This window comes from Leiobunum rupestre, chromosome 8 (assembly GCF_980474605.1).
Source record: "Leiobunum rupestre chromosome 8, qqLeiRupe1.1.hap1, whole genome shotgun sequence".
NCBI lineage: Eukaryota > Metazoa > Arthropoda > Arachnida > Opiliones > Sclerosomatidae > Leiobunum > Leiobunum rupestre.
This window is the reverse complement of record NC_143391.1, coordinates 14,953,811-14,971,674: the sequence shown is the minus strand read 5'-3', so window position 1 is coordinate 14,971,674 and position 17,864 is coordinate 14,953,811.

Below are 17,864 nucleotides of genomic sequence, written 5' to 3'. Positions count from 1 at the left end.
ATCTAATATAAGAGGTGACTTTTTAGCCATGATAACTGTCGCAATGAGCGAAATGGAAGGTCATAATGGAGAAACGGGGCAAGAAACGAAATGTAAAATACGGAAGAAATGGTTGATATCCAAAACTTCAGCAAACGAGAATTCAAAGGCGACGAAGCAACCCAAGAGCCGGATGACTTTTACGACACCAAGTAAATACGAGCTTCTCCATTCGAAAAATGGTTAGAAGATATCATTGAAGCTTGCGGAGAACAATTAAACGATCCGTACGAAGAGGGCGAGGGGGGAAACCAACAAGTTATGCCTAAATTATTTCTAGGGAGCAAAATGAACATTATTATTTTTCAATCGCTCTCTCTTTGATTTTTTGGGTACAGCCCTAAGCACGCACTTACTTGTTAGTTTCGTGGTTCAGCTATGGCGGGTGTGCTTCCAGTTATTTATAGAAGTTCAAGTTTTACCCGGGAGTTCTGTTTGCAGTGACGGATTTAAGCAACTGGAATCCCCGTGCGAAAGACCTTAAGATGCCCCAAATTATAGGATATGAAAACGGAGGCTAACGTTTGGCAAAGCCCTTCCTCTACATTTTGAGGCAACTGAGGCCCTTTGCCACGTTACACTTCAGCACAAAGGTAAATCCAACACGGTCTGTTTGTAGCGCTTTGTATTCAAGAGCAAGTCAGTATCTCTAAATCCGCTTTGCATAGCTAATACCCGCTTCCATAATCCGCTAGCTCGAGCTTAAGCCCCAGTTAATCTCGTGTGTAGTCAGTCGAACTATAACCGCGTAATACATTAAGAACATTGCCAAGCGATATGCGCGTTCCAAAAGAATAAGCAATTTACCCAAATTGTTAAGACGTTATATAAAATGTTTTAAGATTGTATCCTGTCCAAATCACCGTGGGTGTAATCTTTAGATTTCGTTTGAACTAGCCCGTCTTGTTCTTCCCGATGCGTTGACGCGTAACGCCTTAGAAAATTGATCATTTAGTAAGGTGGGAAAAGTAAGTCATTAAATCGTAAGAACCAAGACTAGGGCGGACATTGTAAGAGGGGGATGCTATCGAGACGGAAGGTCTGAAAGTGGTTGAGCTTTCTAGATTAATAAAAGATAATTCAGTTTGTATTGATTTTCAATTTGGCTGATCTCTCTGGATTCAAAACGCGAGCGTGTCCTTACCGTAGAGTATCTCTTCACCGGGCCTTCCAAAGTGAGAAAACATATATTTAGAAGGAAAAAAATCAATCTATCCTCGTAGGCAAACTTGTTACCAGATGCTCCTACCCTCCCCCCGGAATCTTTATTTCATTAAGCTTACATTTTTCGCGTCTCCCTCCGCTATTTTTGAAAAATAAGCCTACAGCCGCACCACCATGAAGCCATTTGGCTGGAATTTTTACCTCTCCCCATTTCAGTACCGCCCCTACGTGATTAGGGAAATTTACAACATCCCAAAAAAAGCAAGCCCCTTCCCAGCTTTTAAATTGGTAATGTCATGGCTAATTTGATAATAAAAACGGGAAACTATTACGGAAATTATTTCGTCCGAAGCGCTTATATATCGGCGCTATTTTTAATACGATCGCTGAAGCCGCCGCCATCGTGAAATGGTACCTCGCAAAAACACCACTTCGCCCTCTCTCTCTCTCTCTCTCCCCGGTCTAAACAGGATTATATAATTCGCGCAACATAATCAAAGCGCCATTCTATCGGTGTTTCAGACGATGGGAGAAGGGGTTAGAGTTGGAAAGGCAAGAGAGAGAGAGAGATTCCCTCTCGGGGACGTAAATTTTCCAGCCTAATTACGCTTACTTCGCGTTAACGTCGAATCATTTTGGAAAGAGACCCATCATCGGGCCATTTGTACCTTCTTGAAAAATCTCGTCGGAAAAAAGCTAATGATTCCGCGAACGCCAGCTTCTCTCGCTCGCGTGTGCCACGTGCGGTGTTAACTCAGTCGCTCTTCCCCGCAACGCTCCCTCTCGATTTACCATCGTTAAACGCAGTTTGGGGCGCCAAAAGTCGCGCGCCTCAACCTGATAAAAATCTCCGCTTCGGATAAAGTAGGGAAAGTTATCTATTTGGAGGGACCTCGTACTTTATACCTTACCCGCGGAAATATATATATTTTTTATCTTAATCAGAAGTTACTCTTCTTTCGTCTCGTTCGCGGTTTCCTCTTTATCACACCACGGCGATGGAAATTATTTTTCGCCTAATCGACGTGGCGCAGTTTGGCCCTGAATTACCTTCGGCAAATGGACTGCGCGGATGAAATCTTAAATACCGAAGTTTGGATCATCTAATTTAACTACCTTACTATTTTAAGTTCGTTATCGATAAACGGGATTTTATTTTTCCATTTATATTTCATTTTAGATCATTCGTTCTCAAACTTATATTTTTAAAAGGTGAATTAAATAACCCAAAAAATGTTCACCAACTAAGAGTAACATTTCTAATTTAATTACTTATTATCGCTTGTCGATGTACCTTACTGTCACCATTACTCGGAGCGAAATAAGCCAAACATCTTCAAAATATAACAAACATTGCGTGTGATAAATGAGCGCGGTTTTAAAATTACCGTCGCCTGTGTAAATAGGATTTATTTGGTTTTTGGTATAAAATTGGCCAAACCAGCATAGCGTAGAACCACTGGCGGTTGTGTTTGACGAAAGCCGCATTTAAAAGGTAGCCGGTGATCGAGTGAGAAAAGCTCTATATAGTCTTAAAACTTTTCCCAGGAGTATTTGCGGGACCTGTAGATGTCTGCAAACACCTGCGAGCCTTCTTGTTGTATCGGTTCGTCGAAACTACTCGAGCGGAAAAGAATCCCTACCTTTTCTAATTCAAGAGAAAGCGGAAGATAGCCGGAGCCCGGACGAGAGATGCGATGCCTGCAGAGAGAACCGCGAGGGAGGGAGCCAATCCCGGAATGTGCTTCGTCGAACTTTTCTATTAACGTCTTTTCTGTTTACACGCGAGTTTCAGTCGATAGGGTTCGTTCTCGAAGATTGGTTACAGGGCGAGCCGACCCCCTTACACCATTCACTCTCTTCCGAAACTGAAAAATAACGTGGAAACTGGCTTCGTGTGTAGGCGGGACATTATCGAAACCCCATTCTAGATATACCCGCGCATTTCGGTGAAATCAAACCTCCACTCGTGATAGACGAGAAGGTACAGATACGCCGATGAAAATCTTTGATAAAAGTTATTTCTTTTTTCTAAACATTTTTTTCCTTCCATCTTCATAATTTTTTTTTCAGAGTTCGTAAAATTGACAGCTGACTGTCGTTACAAGTATAAATAAACGCGTCAGTCTGGTCTTTGGATTTTTTCTTCTCAAACTATCTAGCTGTTAGTGAAGTCCGAATCAGAAATGAGGCAAATAACTCGGGTCTGCCTTGTTTATTCCGCTTCGAGAAACAGGTCGTCTCTTAAACGATTTTTTCCGCGTATTTATTTCCAATGATCTCAGTTGTCCCTGTTCCAAAAACGCGGGAGGGAAGATATCTGTCCCGCTGCCTACCCCTCCCTCCGTTTTATTTAAGTCTCATCCCTCGAGAATGGATGAGGCGTTGAAACTCTCGCGTAGCTAAAAGACGTTTTCACTCTTCTTCCCGAATCCGTCAATAAAAGAAAGATGAATAGAAAAATGATCATTTCATATGGCTTCCGAGAAATAGGAAAATAAATATGCTAATTTTATATACCAACAAAGAAGGATAAGATAGAATAAAAAATAAAGAGCTATAAAGTAGTAAAATGAAAGGAAAAAGGCTTATGGATCTAATAGATTTAAAGATAAATCCCTTTTCAGTCAATAGCAAATTGAGTTAACCTACATTTCAAAAATTCCTCGGCACTAGTCTGGTGCTTGGATTGTTTGAGAAAATATTATTTTTTCGCTCTGAAAAATTTGAATCCGATTTTGAGGGCAACTCTTTTTTCTCCCATTTGGAAGGGGCTTATTTTCTCCGATGAATTAAGTTTATTGGTTTGTTGAATAGCCGAGCTATTTTCTTACTTTTCATCATCTCAACTCTTCCCACTCGAGATTTTTTTTCTAGGGCACCCGGGTTAAAGAGTGCATCAAAGAAAAAATAAAATAAGTTAGGAGTGGTTTTAGATGAGCGAAGCTTCTTCGGCGTCTAGCGGCGCTTTTCCACATTTATATATAGCTATATACGGTTCGTTTCCAAGTCTGGGTCACTCGATACGGCTGAACGTGCCTCCGCAGATTGGTTCATTTGCATTATCGAACCGGAAGTCCGATTATTGAATATCGTCTAATTAAAGACACACTCCCCCCTCCTCCGGGTTGTGTTTGCCAAAGGGGAACGGCGCGAGCCAATTGTACGTTCCGAATACGAGATATTATTGGATGAAATTTAAAGTTTTATTCTCGTCAAGAGACTTTTAGGCATTCCCGTCCCCGCGCTCGGGATGAGATTGAAGTACGTGCGCGTGTAAAACCTCGATGGTTTGTTGATAGCTATTAAGAGTTACTGTAGTACTTTAAAGGCGCCGCTTCCTTTTAATGAGAGCGAATTACCGTAAATATCTGACTCCGAGGCTAAATGGGGCTCCCGCTTCTGAAATAAGCGTGATTAGAATGGCCAAGTAGATAAGAGCTAACAAATAGTGAAGGATTCTTCCGGCCGGCCTCTCTCGCGCCATCGATTGATTTAAAGGCGAATGGGAACTCGCTCGGCTCGGCGCGAGAGAATGGCGATGGGAGGCCAACCGAAGGGACTTTGTCGGCGTCCAGTTGCGAGGAAGCTCCAATTTATATATATCCTCTCTCTTATATAACGCTGAAGGGGAGTATATGGGGGATAGAAGGCGCGCCGCATCCTTTAGTCACTCGATATCTTCGGACATTTGCCTAATGTATGACCGTCTGCCACTGACGTTAAAGGACGAACACAAATATTTCGCCAGAGAAAAGCATTCCACACCTCTCTTTCTCTCTCTAGCTCTAAGTAGGCGCGCTCGTGGGCCCCCGTTCGCGTTCTCTTTATGGCGGCCAGAGTTCCACCTTTTGCTGGTTCTTCCTCTCTTCTTGGCCTTTTTCCTTTTTTTTTTATTTTCGCCTTCTCCTAAATTTCGGCTTTGGCCCGGCCATAATCGCCCCAGGGACGCGCCGGTTCGCTCGAGAGGAAAAGTTTCTCGTCATCCAACATTTCCTCGACGCGCTCTCTTCTTCTCCGTGATATATATTGCCTGTATGGAACAACCGCGGATCGCTGGCAGCGGGGGTTCTCTTTCCCACTCTTCGCTTCGCCATCCTTTTGTCCGAAAGCGTACGCGGATGGCGCCAAAGAAGAATCGGAGGATGAATTTATAATTACGTGTCGAGACGACGTCCCAACCTACCGAATCGGAAATTTGCCGTCGAACAGGTGTTGTTGCTAGGCTACTGTCTGTTCAAATAACCAATTGTAACATTTAATTTAATCCCGAAATTGGACTGGTTGCGCGCCGTAATATTGCGGAAATATTGTATCTACCGTTTTCCTGATAGTATTAGTATCAACGTTGGAAAAAACGAAACCATACTGCTTTAATTCTACCTCGCCCTTTAGTCATTTATTTTGTATTATACGAAAGGTGGGAGATATTCCTGGAATGAATAGCTTTAGGCCTTCAGCTCATTTTTAAAGCGGCAATCCACTCTTACCGCGGCGTTTATCTTTTCCGATATCCAGCGGGCGAAACGGTTTTTTTTCTGACAAACACCGCGTTTTCTTCCATACATGGATTTATATAGAGCCGTTATTTATTAATGCATACAATTGCCCGAAAGGCATTTAAAGGCGGAACTTAATATGGAATAAGGTATTTTTGACCCCCGTTTCTTAAGAAAAAAAAATGTTTTGTTCCGTTTTGCAGTGTTATTTCTTCGGTTATTTTGTTTCTTTGGTTCCGTCATTTTTCAGCTGTTTACTCGAGCAAAAAGTATTTTTTTCTCAGAGAGGCTGTCGGCGAAAACGAAAATCGGCTTATTCGCGTAAAACTATTTCCTTCTCGCTCTAACTGGATAGGCCAGCCATTTTATTGGGAACGGGCTATTTTATAAACCGGCGCGCCCACCCTTTCTCTCCGAAACGAACCTTCTTTTCTTTCGGAAATAGCAATCGTTTCTATCGCTATCCGTGACACCGTGAAAGCGCCTAGATCTTCTTATAAAATTCTATTCGAGTGAAGAGTAAATAGTTTCCTTTAATAAGTTTCAACGCGATCGCTTCGTTTTAAGCGCGTATTCAAATGGCCGTGTTTGTCGAGAGACGATGGAAGGGATCTTTATTAAAGCAGACACTCGTTGAGAAAAAAGCGCTTTTCTGAAAAACATTTTATAGGGCATTTCCCGAACCAGACATGAATCAAAGAGTATTGCCGCGGTCTTTAGATTTTGAGAAGATGCACTTTGTTTTCATTTTCTTTGTACCTCCGATGTAGATCAGAGCGCCGCCTGGTGAGCCGCGGTTTAAACTTTCAGGCCTAATCCGCGTAGGGACATTAATGCATTTCTCAAGATTTATAATCGAACTCTGTCCCGCTCTACTCCGCTTAAGAAACAAAGGTTTTTTATGGCGTTTTCGTTTCTCTATTTTAAGTTTGAGTTCCACGGTAAATCCTTTCCCGGTTTTATTCGAGCTTAAAGTAGGCGCTCCTTTCGTACTTCCGCGCATTGTTCAGCCGATCAACGTCCTTCTGTTCAAATTCATTTTAGTTTATAGTACGTCTCGTGACGCGTATAAGGGAGGGGGGGGGGGTTGCGAGAAAAATAGAAGATTGGCCAGTCTTAGGAATATAAATCGCAAACTCTTCATCACCAAATGTTAGTGCTTCGTGTTGTCTGTTGAATTCTCAAAAGACGTTACTTTGCGTCTTTATAAAATAACGCCGAGCGATAATGCTCCTTATTTATGGTCTACGGCGGCTTTAACGTTATGTTATACAAGTGGATTTCTAAATATTACGCTTTTAAGTCCCTCCCTCCCGCCAGTAATATTTAAGATATCCAAAAACATAACGGTCGAAATACTCTCGTAAAATTGTATGCAGAAAGACTACAAATGATCAAGAAATTTGAATTAAGTAAAAAAATTGGCTGGGTTTTCGGGAATAAGACTGAGGCTAATGTATATATTTTTAAAGATATATTACAAAAATTGCGAGTATTTCGTAAACAAACCTTTATATTGGTAGGCGTTTTTAATTTACGAACAAAAAGTAATTTGTATAGGCAAGTTATGTTTATTTTATCACGCACTTTCTATCTATATGGATGATAACATCGTTTTTCTTTTAGGTCCGCGTCAGTGACGTCAACAGTGAAGGTTTCTGGTTTATTACTTAGGAAAGAGTATCTCAGCCTTCTAAATATAAAAACATGGTCATTTTCTGTTATTTTCAAGTTTGTTCAAACCGTATTTTTGGTTGAAATGAGTAAGACTGTGTTATTATTCTTTTTCTACGTAAGTAACATTTTAAGAATAATATCTTGAACCGTTGAACGTAAATCTGTAAATTTTCGCAGGAAAGGGATTTCTTCGATGCGGAATATACCTATTGAAGCCAGACATAAATGTTGGGTTTCAGCTTTGAGCAAAGTCTATAATTAACTATGAATTCACCTTAGCAAATTTGATAATTATTAAACCTAAACTAATAGAATGCGACTGGGAATGGAGTCATTGTTGACTAATGCGCAGGCTGTCTCATTTTCCATTCCACACGGGCAAGCCGAGCTGATCTCGAGGGAAATGAAGCTACCCGCGTTGATTACTATAAATTGCAATACTCGTACATATATTTTCATTCAATTTTTCAATTATTTCATCGTCTAGTGTCATAGTAAAATATTTTTCCTCGGTACAGTGCAGCGCCCAGGGTGCCCTCTCAAAAGTTTCTTAATTGATTCACAAATTTAATTCAGTTTTTAAATCGTTTGATATTTTGTTACTGAAAGGTATCTTAACCGTTAAACTTATATAGCTAACGGAAATAGCCATTGTTAAGACACCGACATTCCGTACTCCACTTTTTGCCGAAAATCATGAAGAAATTACGCAAGTCGCAAAGAGGCTATTGAAGGTCTTTTGTCCATGCTGTATTTTATTTCGTAATGATTGGTTCTTTATTTAGAGCTATCAGACGAAAGACGATTGAAGATCTTAGTTCTCGTTTCTTTGGCTATTTCAATTCGAACATCTAATATATAAAGATGTATGTTTGTATATTAACTATATATGTTTGTTCGCTATAGGAATCTACAGTTTTCAACTTAGGTCGACCACATTTGGTATACTATCTCATGGTACCCTGACTGTGATTTTCGACGGTTACAATCGAAAAAAAGGAACTTTAATGAATTTAATTAATTTAATAATTAGATTTATCCGCTATAGACGCTTTCATAAACTCTTTTTAGGTCTTATTCAACTTGTTTAAAAGTTCCACGTGCGTCTTGATATTTTAGCGTAAATGGGCTCGAGTGATTTCGCGCGTGCTCCCTGAAGTAAAAAAAAATGCACGAGCCTTGTACGCTAAAATATTAAAGAGCGCGTGAAAACTTTTAACAAGTTGAACAAGACATGAATTAAAACTCGACTAGTCGCCTTTTTATAAAGATCTGAACTCCTACCTGACGAAAGCGATACATTAAAACCAGTTCGGCAAGCGTAATCTTCTAATATGTAAAGATGGTACCCTGACTGTGGTTTTCGACGGTTACTGTCGCCAAAACAACTTTAATTAATTGAAATAATTTAATAATTAGGTATATCTGCTATATACAAGATACTACACTTTGATCTTAGCGAATTGTTCTTAGTTCTTTAGGTATACACACGAAAAAGCTTAAACTATTGCAATTTGGCTTAAAAACCTTCTTCTATTGACACTAGGCCGTATAATAAAAGGTAAATTATGATGTAATTGCACCGTATATTTGGTTAATATTGTCATTAACCGGTTGGTTATATTGGGTACGGTGCTATGCGTGGAGACAGTTATTGCAGCATTCTATATTCGTGTTGAATGTATCGGTGTTTCATCACTGGTGTTTTTCCTTGGTTAAACAAATTAGTATATTTCCCCGGGAAATACCGGGTACCCCAGCTAGTACAAAATAAAAATAATTTGTCTGTTCCAGCAAAGACCTCCTACCTGGTAGATTTGTTTTTTGGGTCTGTTATGGGATGCGGCTTTTTTTAAGAGCGCGCCATCTCACGGCAAGAAGAGGCAGTTTTGGAGGTACAAAGACGAGCACGCGCGACAGTCGAAAATGTATTGTAGAAGCTGCCTCACACACGACTATTTTTTATTAATTTCGTAAAATAATGGATTTTTACGTGTATTATCTGTTTGCTGAAAAAGAAAAGCCGCCTCATTTTTGAGACACCTTTTTTCGAGGTTGATGCGAGTCCTTCTTGGGGTAGGTGGTTTGTGTTTCCAGAAGGATCAGTTTGTTCGTTTTGAAGTAAAGTTTCGAAACTGGTCACATTATATAAAGTAAAAATGAACGTAATTCTAGTGGTTTAAAGTTGCTTGTCAATGCGGGTAATTTAATATTTATATTTACTGACTAAAACTAGTATAGACTATATTTGTTGTCATTTCCTAAATTATAGTACAGAATTGAGAGGGTACCTTAGCTAACGATATTTTTTGTTGCCCATGGGTGATAGAAAATCGATTAAAAACGTGATTCTGGTTTTCAAATTATGTTCGAAGGGGGCGCCAAAATCAATGAAGCTTCCGCTTTGCACAAGCCTTAACATAAAGCTGGCCAATTCCGGATACTTTTAACCCCATCTAGTTTTCCCAGGCCTTGTATAAATTTCCGCTCAAATCCACAAAATTCTGAACTGGTGGATATAAATTGCTGCCAAAGTTAGGCGGAACGCGACTAGCCAAATTACGATGATACTAAAATAAGCTGTAAATCCGTTGTAGATAAACATAACGGCGATAAAGAATCTACGTCATCAATGCAATCTAATAGAAATCGATGATTCAAATTAAACTTCTACAATTGGACAACTATGGTAGTAGAAATGTAAAATTTTCACATGATGCGAGGTATATATGAAAACCGCACTGATATATTCGAATCTGGGTCCTGTTATATTATTCTCTGTAATTTGAACATTAAAAACGATGACTTTTGTTTGAATATAGTGTTTTAATGATAACGGTTGTTATACAAGGTGTTTAATTTGATCGCCCCCAGGCATTTTGCTCAAAAACTATATTAACTAGAAATGTGAAATTTTCCGGATATACACTATATCGGGGAAGGTCGATGTTATTTGTAAATCTTGACATTTTTCACGGTTTTAGATTTCTTTTTAACGCTAGGTGGTAGACGAAAACTGTCAATGAACAAGTTTTAGAGCATATTCAAAACCTTAAATTGGTCGGAATAGGTCAATTTATCACTGAGATAGGTGGCCAAAGCCTTTTCAGAAATAATTTAAAAAGAAACCTATCTTAGTGTTTGTATAAGACTGCTAAAAATTAACATTTTTTCAACTTATTTTTTTAATTGGTAATTAATTTTGAGATAAAAATAATTTGCGAAAGAGTAACATAATAACATTATTATTGAAGAGACAGTAATCATGCTCCGATTGGTACTTGTCAACATATTATGTATGGAGTGTCCTTGACCACCATAACTTTCATCCATACCGTGCCACGCTACACCAAGCATTTCGCGATGGTGATAGGCGACTTAGATTGGTTTTTTGCAACTGGTTCAGTACCTTCGATGGACATCCCACACCTTTGATTCCAGAATGATGGTGCGCCTGCTCACCAGCAAAGAGATGTGGTACAATTCTTTAACACCGAGTTCCCTAGGCGTTGGAGTTTTAAGGAACGGCCCAGTGCGATGGCCTCCGAGTTCCCCAGATTAGACACCGCCGGACTTTTTCCTTTAGGGGTTCGTTTAGGACGAAGTTTATAAGACGCCAGTCACTAGCGAAGAAGACTTGCGCCAGATAATTATTGTAGCGTTTCGACTCCATTTCAAAATATGGTGTATCACGCACGAACGTGTATAGCAGTGGATGGTGGAATTATTGAACCACATTCAGTAAAAGACTAATAAATTTTGTAACACTTTCGGAAATTATTTTTTTATCTCAAAATAAATTACGACTAAAAAATTTATTTATAAAACGTCCATTTTTAGCAGTCATACAAACATTAGAATTTAGATCTCTTTAGGTTTCTTCTTAAATTAGTTCTGCCTTAAGTATTAGCATAAGTGGATCATTCTTTCTAAGTAAACAAAACGCTATGCTACCTAGGACTAGAGTCTTTGTCGGGGTCGGTCCGGCTGCCCTTTACAACCGCTCTAAACTGTGTATCACCTAAACTTCACTCTGAATTTATACTGCCGAATCTAACGTTTCTTACATCTTTTATGGTACTTTTCACGTCTGAAACTTGTTTCGAGGGCCGAGAGAGAAATTTGGGGATTGGTTCCTCGAATTCCCCCCCCCCTCAAAACCTATACCATATTTGTTCAAGGTCAGTTTCAGATCCAAGGGTAGAGTTTTGTTCAATAAACGCCTGTTTAGTTGCTGTCTTGACCACTTGGTGGCGCCTCCGCCGAAATATTTTCAAAAGTTTTCTCTCTGGAGTTTGCTCTCTATACAAGCTGTGACGTCATGAAACCCAGACTAAGATACCCGACCGAGACCCGGAATTTGTCTACTTAGAGAGAATGATCCAATTATGGTATTAGCCTAGCTGATTATTATTATTATTATTATTATTATTTTTCGTGACCTAGTTATATAATATAATACTATATAATATTATATAAATAAATAAATATCTGAATGATAAATTGACCTATTCCGAGCAAACCAATTTCATTTAAGGTTTTCGAGTATCTTCTAAAACTTGTTCATTGAAAGTTTTCGTCTACAACCTAGCGTTAAAATAAAAATTCAAAAACTGTGAAAAATGCATATGAGTTTGCTGAAATTTTCAAATAACAGACCTTCCCCAATTGTGTACATCCGGAAAAATTCGCATTTCTCGGTAATATAGTTTTTGAGCAAAATGCCTGGGGTGATCAAATTTAAACAGTGTAACAATATTTTTCATATTAATGAATTTAAGTTCACGAACTTTATGAATGTTCCCTTATTTTAAACTTCAACGGCTTTATTTTCTCCTGGTTTCCCATAATGGTGCAACACTCTGGTTCCCCTAAGAAATACCACTTCAGCGTTTGGGAGGCTGAGAGGAAGCATTTCGCTAAATAGCGAAAGGATGGGTAAAACCCCACAACAGTCAACCTTTTCGGGAATCCGAGAGGAAGGTCAATGAAGATTTCAAACGGTGGCGAAATACTGACCAGCGCATATAAATAGACGGACACGTCTCGCTCTCTCTCTCTCTCTCTATATATATATATTGTTACAACAGCCTGTATAAACTCGCTCTGTATAATCTGTAATCAGCTCGCACCGTTTGGTCCACCTCGATTTCTATCTCTACGGCGTTTTGCTTATTTACTATGTTGTTATAAAATATTTATCATTTCTTTTAAATTTACTGATTTATTAGTTTATTACATCAAACTCTGCTGGCGTTGAAGTCAAATTTCTGCAATAATGTTACAGCTTAACATAACATTTTAAACCCAGCTTAACAAAATAAACTATATTTTGTATTCTTAATTTCGTATCACTTAGCACAACTAATCTCTTTAACTTTCAGGAATCGTCGGATTCGAAAATGTCATTAAATGTTAAGTAGTTCTTTCGTTGAGACTACAGGGTGTTTTAAATTGATCGACAACTGTTTTTCGCCAAATCTTTGTATTGTAGATGTAGGAAATTTTTAGGGGGTATTCGATGACTAGTAATCGTTTTAAATTTTAATTTTCACGAAAATCGGTACATTTTTCTTGGTTTTGGAAAAAAAAAATTTCACCGGTAGGTGGCAGACAAAGTTTCAATGAAGAATTGAAAGAGCAAACTCTAAAAGAATTAGAAGTTTTTATTTAAAAAGTGAGAATTAACTATAATTCACTGAAATATGAGGTCATGAAAATTAACAAGTTGGTCGTAGGAGCTAGCAATAGCTTTATATTCCATTTATTTCAATCGAAAAATGTCAAATTGAAAAATGTTTCTGTTGGAATTAACCACAAAGAATTTCCAAAAAAAAATAAAAAATAAAATTTTTAAATGACATGAAGAATAAGCTTAGACCAAAAGTAATCTGTTTTTTACTTGCATTTACTCTTAAAAAAGTTGCCATTTAGTATTTAAGGCTGTACCACTAAGAAATAAAACCAATATCAAGTTAGGTATGCCTCGTTATAATTTGGAGCAGCGCACCCATATACTTGAGCTTTTTCTCAGTGTAGGTAATCGGAACAGTACACTAAGCTAGTTTTTTAGAAATCGTTTTCCCAACTGTAGCCCTAGTCACAAGACTGTTCTCAGAGACATAAGGGACTTAAAAAATTTCGCCAACATCCAACCGAGGATCCTTGTACAAATAACTTTGACTTGGAAGACGTTGTCCTTGCGTACTTCGTTGCATATCCTCGGTCGAGCGTCAGAGTTGCGAGTAATGACCTGGGTGTGGCAAATAGCTACGTCTGGAGCGTTCTAAACAGTCACCATTATCACCACTACCAAGTGACGCTCCATCAAGCACTACACAATGGAGACATGCAGCGCCGATATGAATTCTGCAACTGGCTTAACATCATGGTGACGAAAGCCGGAATTTTCAGTGTCTTTTTCTTCGATTAGTGCACTTTCTTAAGCGATGGCTAATTTAACCACCAGAACAATCAGATGTGATGCAACGAGAATCCTCATTGGGGATATCATCACCATCAGCAGCAGTTTGGCGGTAATGTGTGGGCTAGTCTGGTTGGAGATGAGCTTATTGGTCCATTTTTCTATCGTGACGTCTTAATGGACAGAATTTCTTGGCGTTTCTTCAAAACGAGGTAGCGGACGCATTGTGTGATCTTCCCTATTATTTCAGGCATCTTTGGTTTCAGCCTGACGGAGCGCCAGCTCACCAGTACCGTGATGTCGTGGAGTACCTCGCAGCAAGATGAGCCGGGTTCTATCCCAGCTTGTGGCACTGGGTGCAAAACTCGGAACCACTCCTGCGTAGAGTTTGCAAGTTCTCTCTCTCTCCGCTGGTTAAAGGGGTTTTCCCACGAGTTCTTCGGTTTCCCCTTTCCATAAAAACATGTAGAAGTTATCGCTAATAGTTAGTGTAGGGAGCTGTCGGCTCGCGTGGCATGAAGGGCTGGCCACAACCCTCCTACCTATTGTAACCCGGCCACCTGTTTAAAGGCATTGTAAGTCGCTAGATGACTTGGGTATTAGCCTAGCTGATTATTATTCCCAAATCGATGGATGGGAAGGAATGGACGCGTTCGTTGGCCACCTAGATCCCCGGACTTAACAGTTTGCGGTTTTTAATTGTAAGGCTTTTTAAAAGACCACGTCTACCGTACGCCTGTGGACACCGTTCAAGAGTTACGCGTGAGAATTGCAGAAACATGTCGTCTTGACACACTAGAAATGATCCTAGACTCTTTTCGTAATCTTTTTTATCGTGCCCAGATGTGTAACCCAGCTGACGGTGGTATAATTGAAGAACATTTGTAAACTAATTTTGTTTTTGGAAATTCCAGGTGGTTAATTCCAATTTTTGATTAAAATAAATTGAATAATGTGTTGCTTCCTACGACTAACTTTGACCTCATATTTAAGTGAAAAATTGACGGATTTTAACGAAACCAAGTTTATTCTAACCTTTTACAGTCTGCTCTTTCACTTTATCATGGAAACTTTTTGTCTGCAACCTACCGGCGAAAAATAATTTTTTCCAAAAACCATGAAAAATGTCCCGATTTCCATGAAAATTAAAATTTTAAACTATTACTGGTCATCGAATACCCCTGAAAATTTCCTACTTTTACAATACATAGTTTTTGCGAAAAACGCTTGTATCGATCAATTTCAAACATCCTGTATAATAGACCTAAAATATAAAAAAATAACTTTAAATTATTGGAAATAAGCACTTATCAGTTAGGTCCCAGATGGTAGAGCGCATGGTACTGGAAGCCACGTTAAAGTTTATAGGACCACTGGTCAAGATTTGTGCAGGACCACTTGTGGTTGAAGTGTGTGTGTGTAGCCGCCACTGTTGAATATCAAGATATAAATGCTTTTCTCGCCTTCTTTAGTAAGAAATTGCAACCTCGTTCAGTTTCATCCTGTTTTATGACAGAATTGTTTTGTCAATGTTTTTGTTTGTCGTTCTATCTTTTAATACCAAAGGTCGTATCATGTGTTCAGTATAGACCAAACAGTGGTACTATAAATTAATTTGAGGAGCCGGTCCTCTAAGCTCAGGCTAACATGTGATCTTGGCCCTATGAAAATTAAAAGGTGTGTGTACGACTTGTGAAGATTAGAAATTTCTGGTCGCGTGAGAATTACAAAAAGACTATAATAAAGGGGAGAAACCAGAATCGTAACAACGTGTGAGCAAAGGATAACCACTCCTCTCCACAAAAATGGGTGATCGTACTAAAACTTAATGTCTCAGAGTCCCAATAAAGAGAACAGGCAATGAAAATGTCAACAGCCAGTCATGTTTGACGTATTAATCACCTCACCCTCACGTCTGCTTGTTTCATCCTCTATCACCATGATTAAATTGGCCTCACTCAAGCCAGATCTCCAATGACACAAAAACCAGACGAGGAGTCAGCTTCAACGAAAAATAGCTCTTACTATTGCTTCGTATTTCAAAAGTCATATTTTTCAAAATAAATGCTTGCTCGTGTGCAATTCGTTACTATGATTAATCAATATAGAATTCTTCAAAAGCAATTACTTCCAATTTAGCGTTATTTTTAATTGTCGCAATGCTAATATACTGTTTAAATATTCTTTAATATGAAACATATTTTCTAACTATCAGGTCATCGTTTTCAGTTTAGTGTAAACCAATAAATTTAAACCCCATGTCAACAACTGGTCAGTGCTAAGTTATACTTCTCTAACTCTAACCCTCATCTTTGATTTAATAGACCAATTCACAAATTGCTTTTAGCGAATAACATTTGAAGAGGATCTCATAAAGGTTTTAATAATGGCGCTAATAGTTGATTTTTTAAATTAAAAAGTGATCGTGCCCAGTTTGTTAAAATGTTGATCTTACTTTATTAGTATACTCTCCGCACGAACGATTTGCACGCGTGCTATAAAAACCTATATTCCTCGCAATTGAAGCGCGCGCTCGAAGACTTGTAAAAGAGTGTGACGTAAGAGAAACATTAAAACAAGAAGGCCACGTTACTTTATAAAAAAAACTTTTTCAACTTTAACACGAAAAATATCATTTTCAACCCTTTCACACGAATAATATCATTTTCACGGTTTTTATTTTATTTGTACAGACTGTTGGTGTCATTTGGTAATACTTCGGACATTTAAAATAGTCTTCTAACTCTTATGAAAGGATCTTCTTAATTTAATTGGAATTGGAGATAAAATCCTCACATCTTGGTAGTTCGATTATTCTTCATCAGAAAATTGCGAGGGGCTGAGCACTATCCGTAATCGGTGTACCAGCGTGTAGCTTTGACTGTACTAAAGTGATTACGTAATCGGTTACAGATTTATCACAACCAACAGCTGTACTCGCTGTAATCGGTTTACAGAATTTAAGGAAGTGGTTAGCCCCTCGGAAAAATGGTTGATATTTCGACTCTAGATCATATGTACGTTGCATTGGGCCCTAAATGGGTTAGAGTGTGCAATAACTGGTGGCTTTACCGGGGAGTCGGGATCCGGCTCTTGTAACCCATAAGGGCGGTGGCGCACTTAGAGATGTTAGCTCTGATCAAATGGTCCTATCACCACCTCCAACTTCGGTCAGGTTTAGTCTGGAAACTGAGCTTCGTCTCAGGCTAACGGAGAGGGTCCGTGCAAACTGGCCACCTAGGCGGATTAGATAGCCTGCTATGGGGCGGCGGGCCTCCGTATGAGGGCATGGTGGTCCTTTTTCCCGGCCTTTTGGGGCACACCGGGATCTCCGGTTCCAGCTTTGCAGGGTTATGTGAACCCCTGTGTGCCCGTCGTTCCCCTTAAGGAGCTGTCCTCCAAAGGGTATGACTCTTTACCTACGTAGGTATGGTGTCGGCTGGAGTTGCTACAGCATCCACTCTTAATCCCACCGCTGTGTGCGAAGTGGGAATTGGTCCACCCAATGCTGCACCTTCTGCTGGGTTGAGTAGCTTGGGTTTAAGGTGCGACCATCAGTACTAGGGTACTACTACCCATGCTGGATTTGTCACCTGTCCGGGCTTAGGGACGCTGGCGTAGGGCACTATGATGATCGGCCTCTGGAGTATGGCACCTGTTGCTAGGTACACCAGGCTATAATATCTGACACACTGTACGTTTTATCGTAGGTCGATCAATTGGTAGCTCTTTTAATTATTTTAACTCAATTTCATAGCTTAAGCCTTAGTCAACTCACGAACGGTGTAAAATTGATAGAATTGCTAGTGGAAATTTAAATATTGCCAAATCGTGATTATTTTGCTTAGCAATTTTCAGTATTTTTATCTACTTAAAACTGTCTTTTAATTGACTCGTACAGCTCGTTATGCAAAGTAATTATTACTCTTTATTTGATCTTATTGAATTATTTTTCTCCTTATTACGCATCGTTTGATAAGAGGTAATATAAGAGAGATAACTTGGTATTCTTGAACCAAATTAAATCTGAATTTAAAATAAATTTGAAGACGCGGATTAAT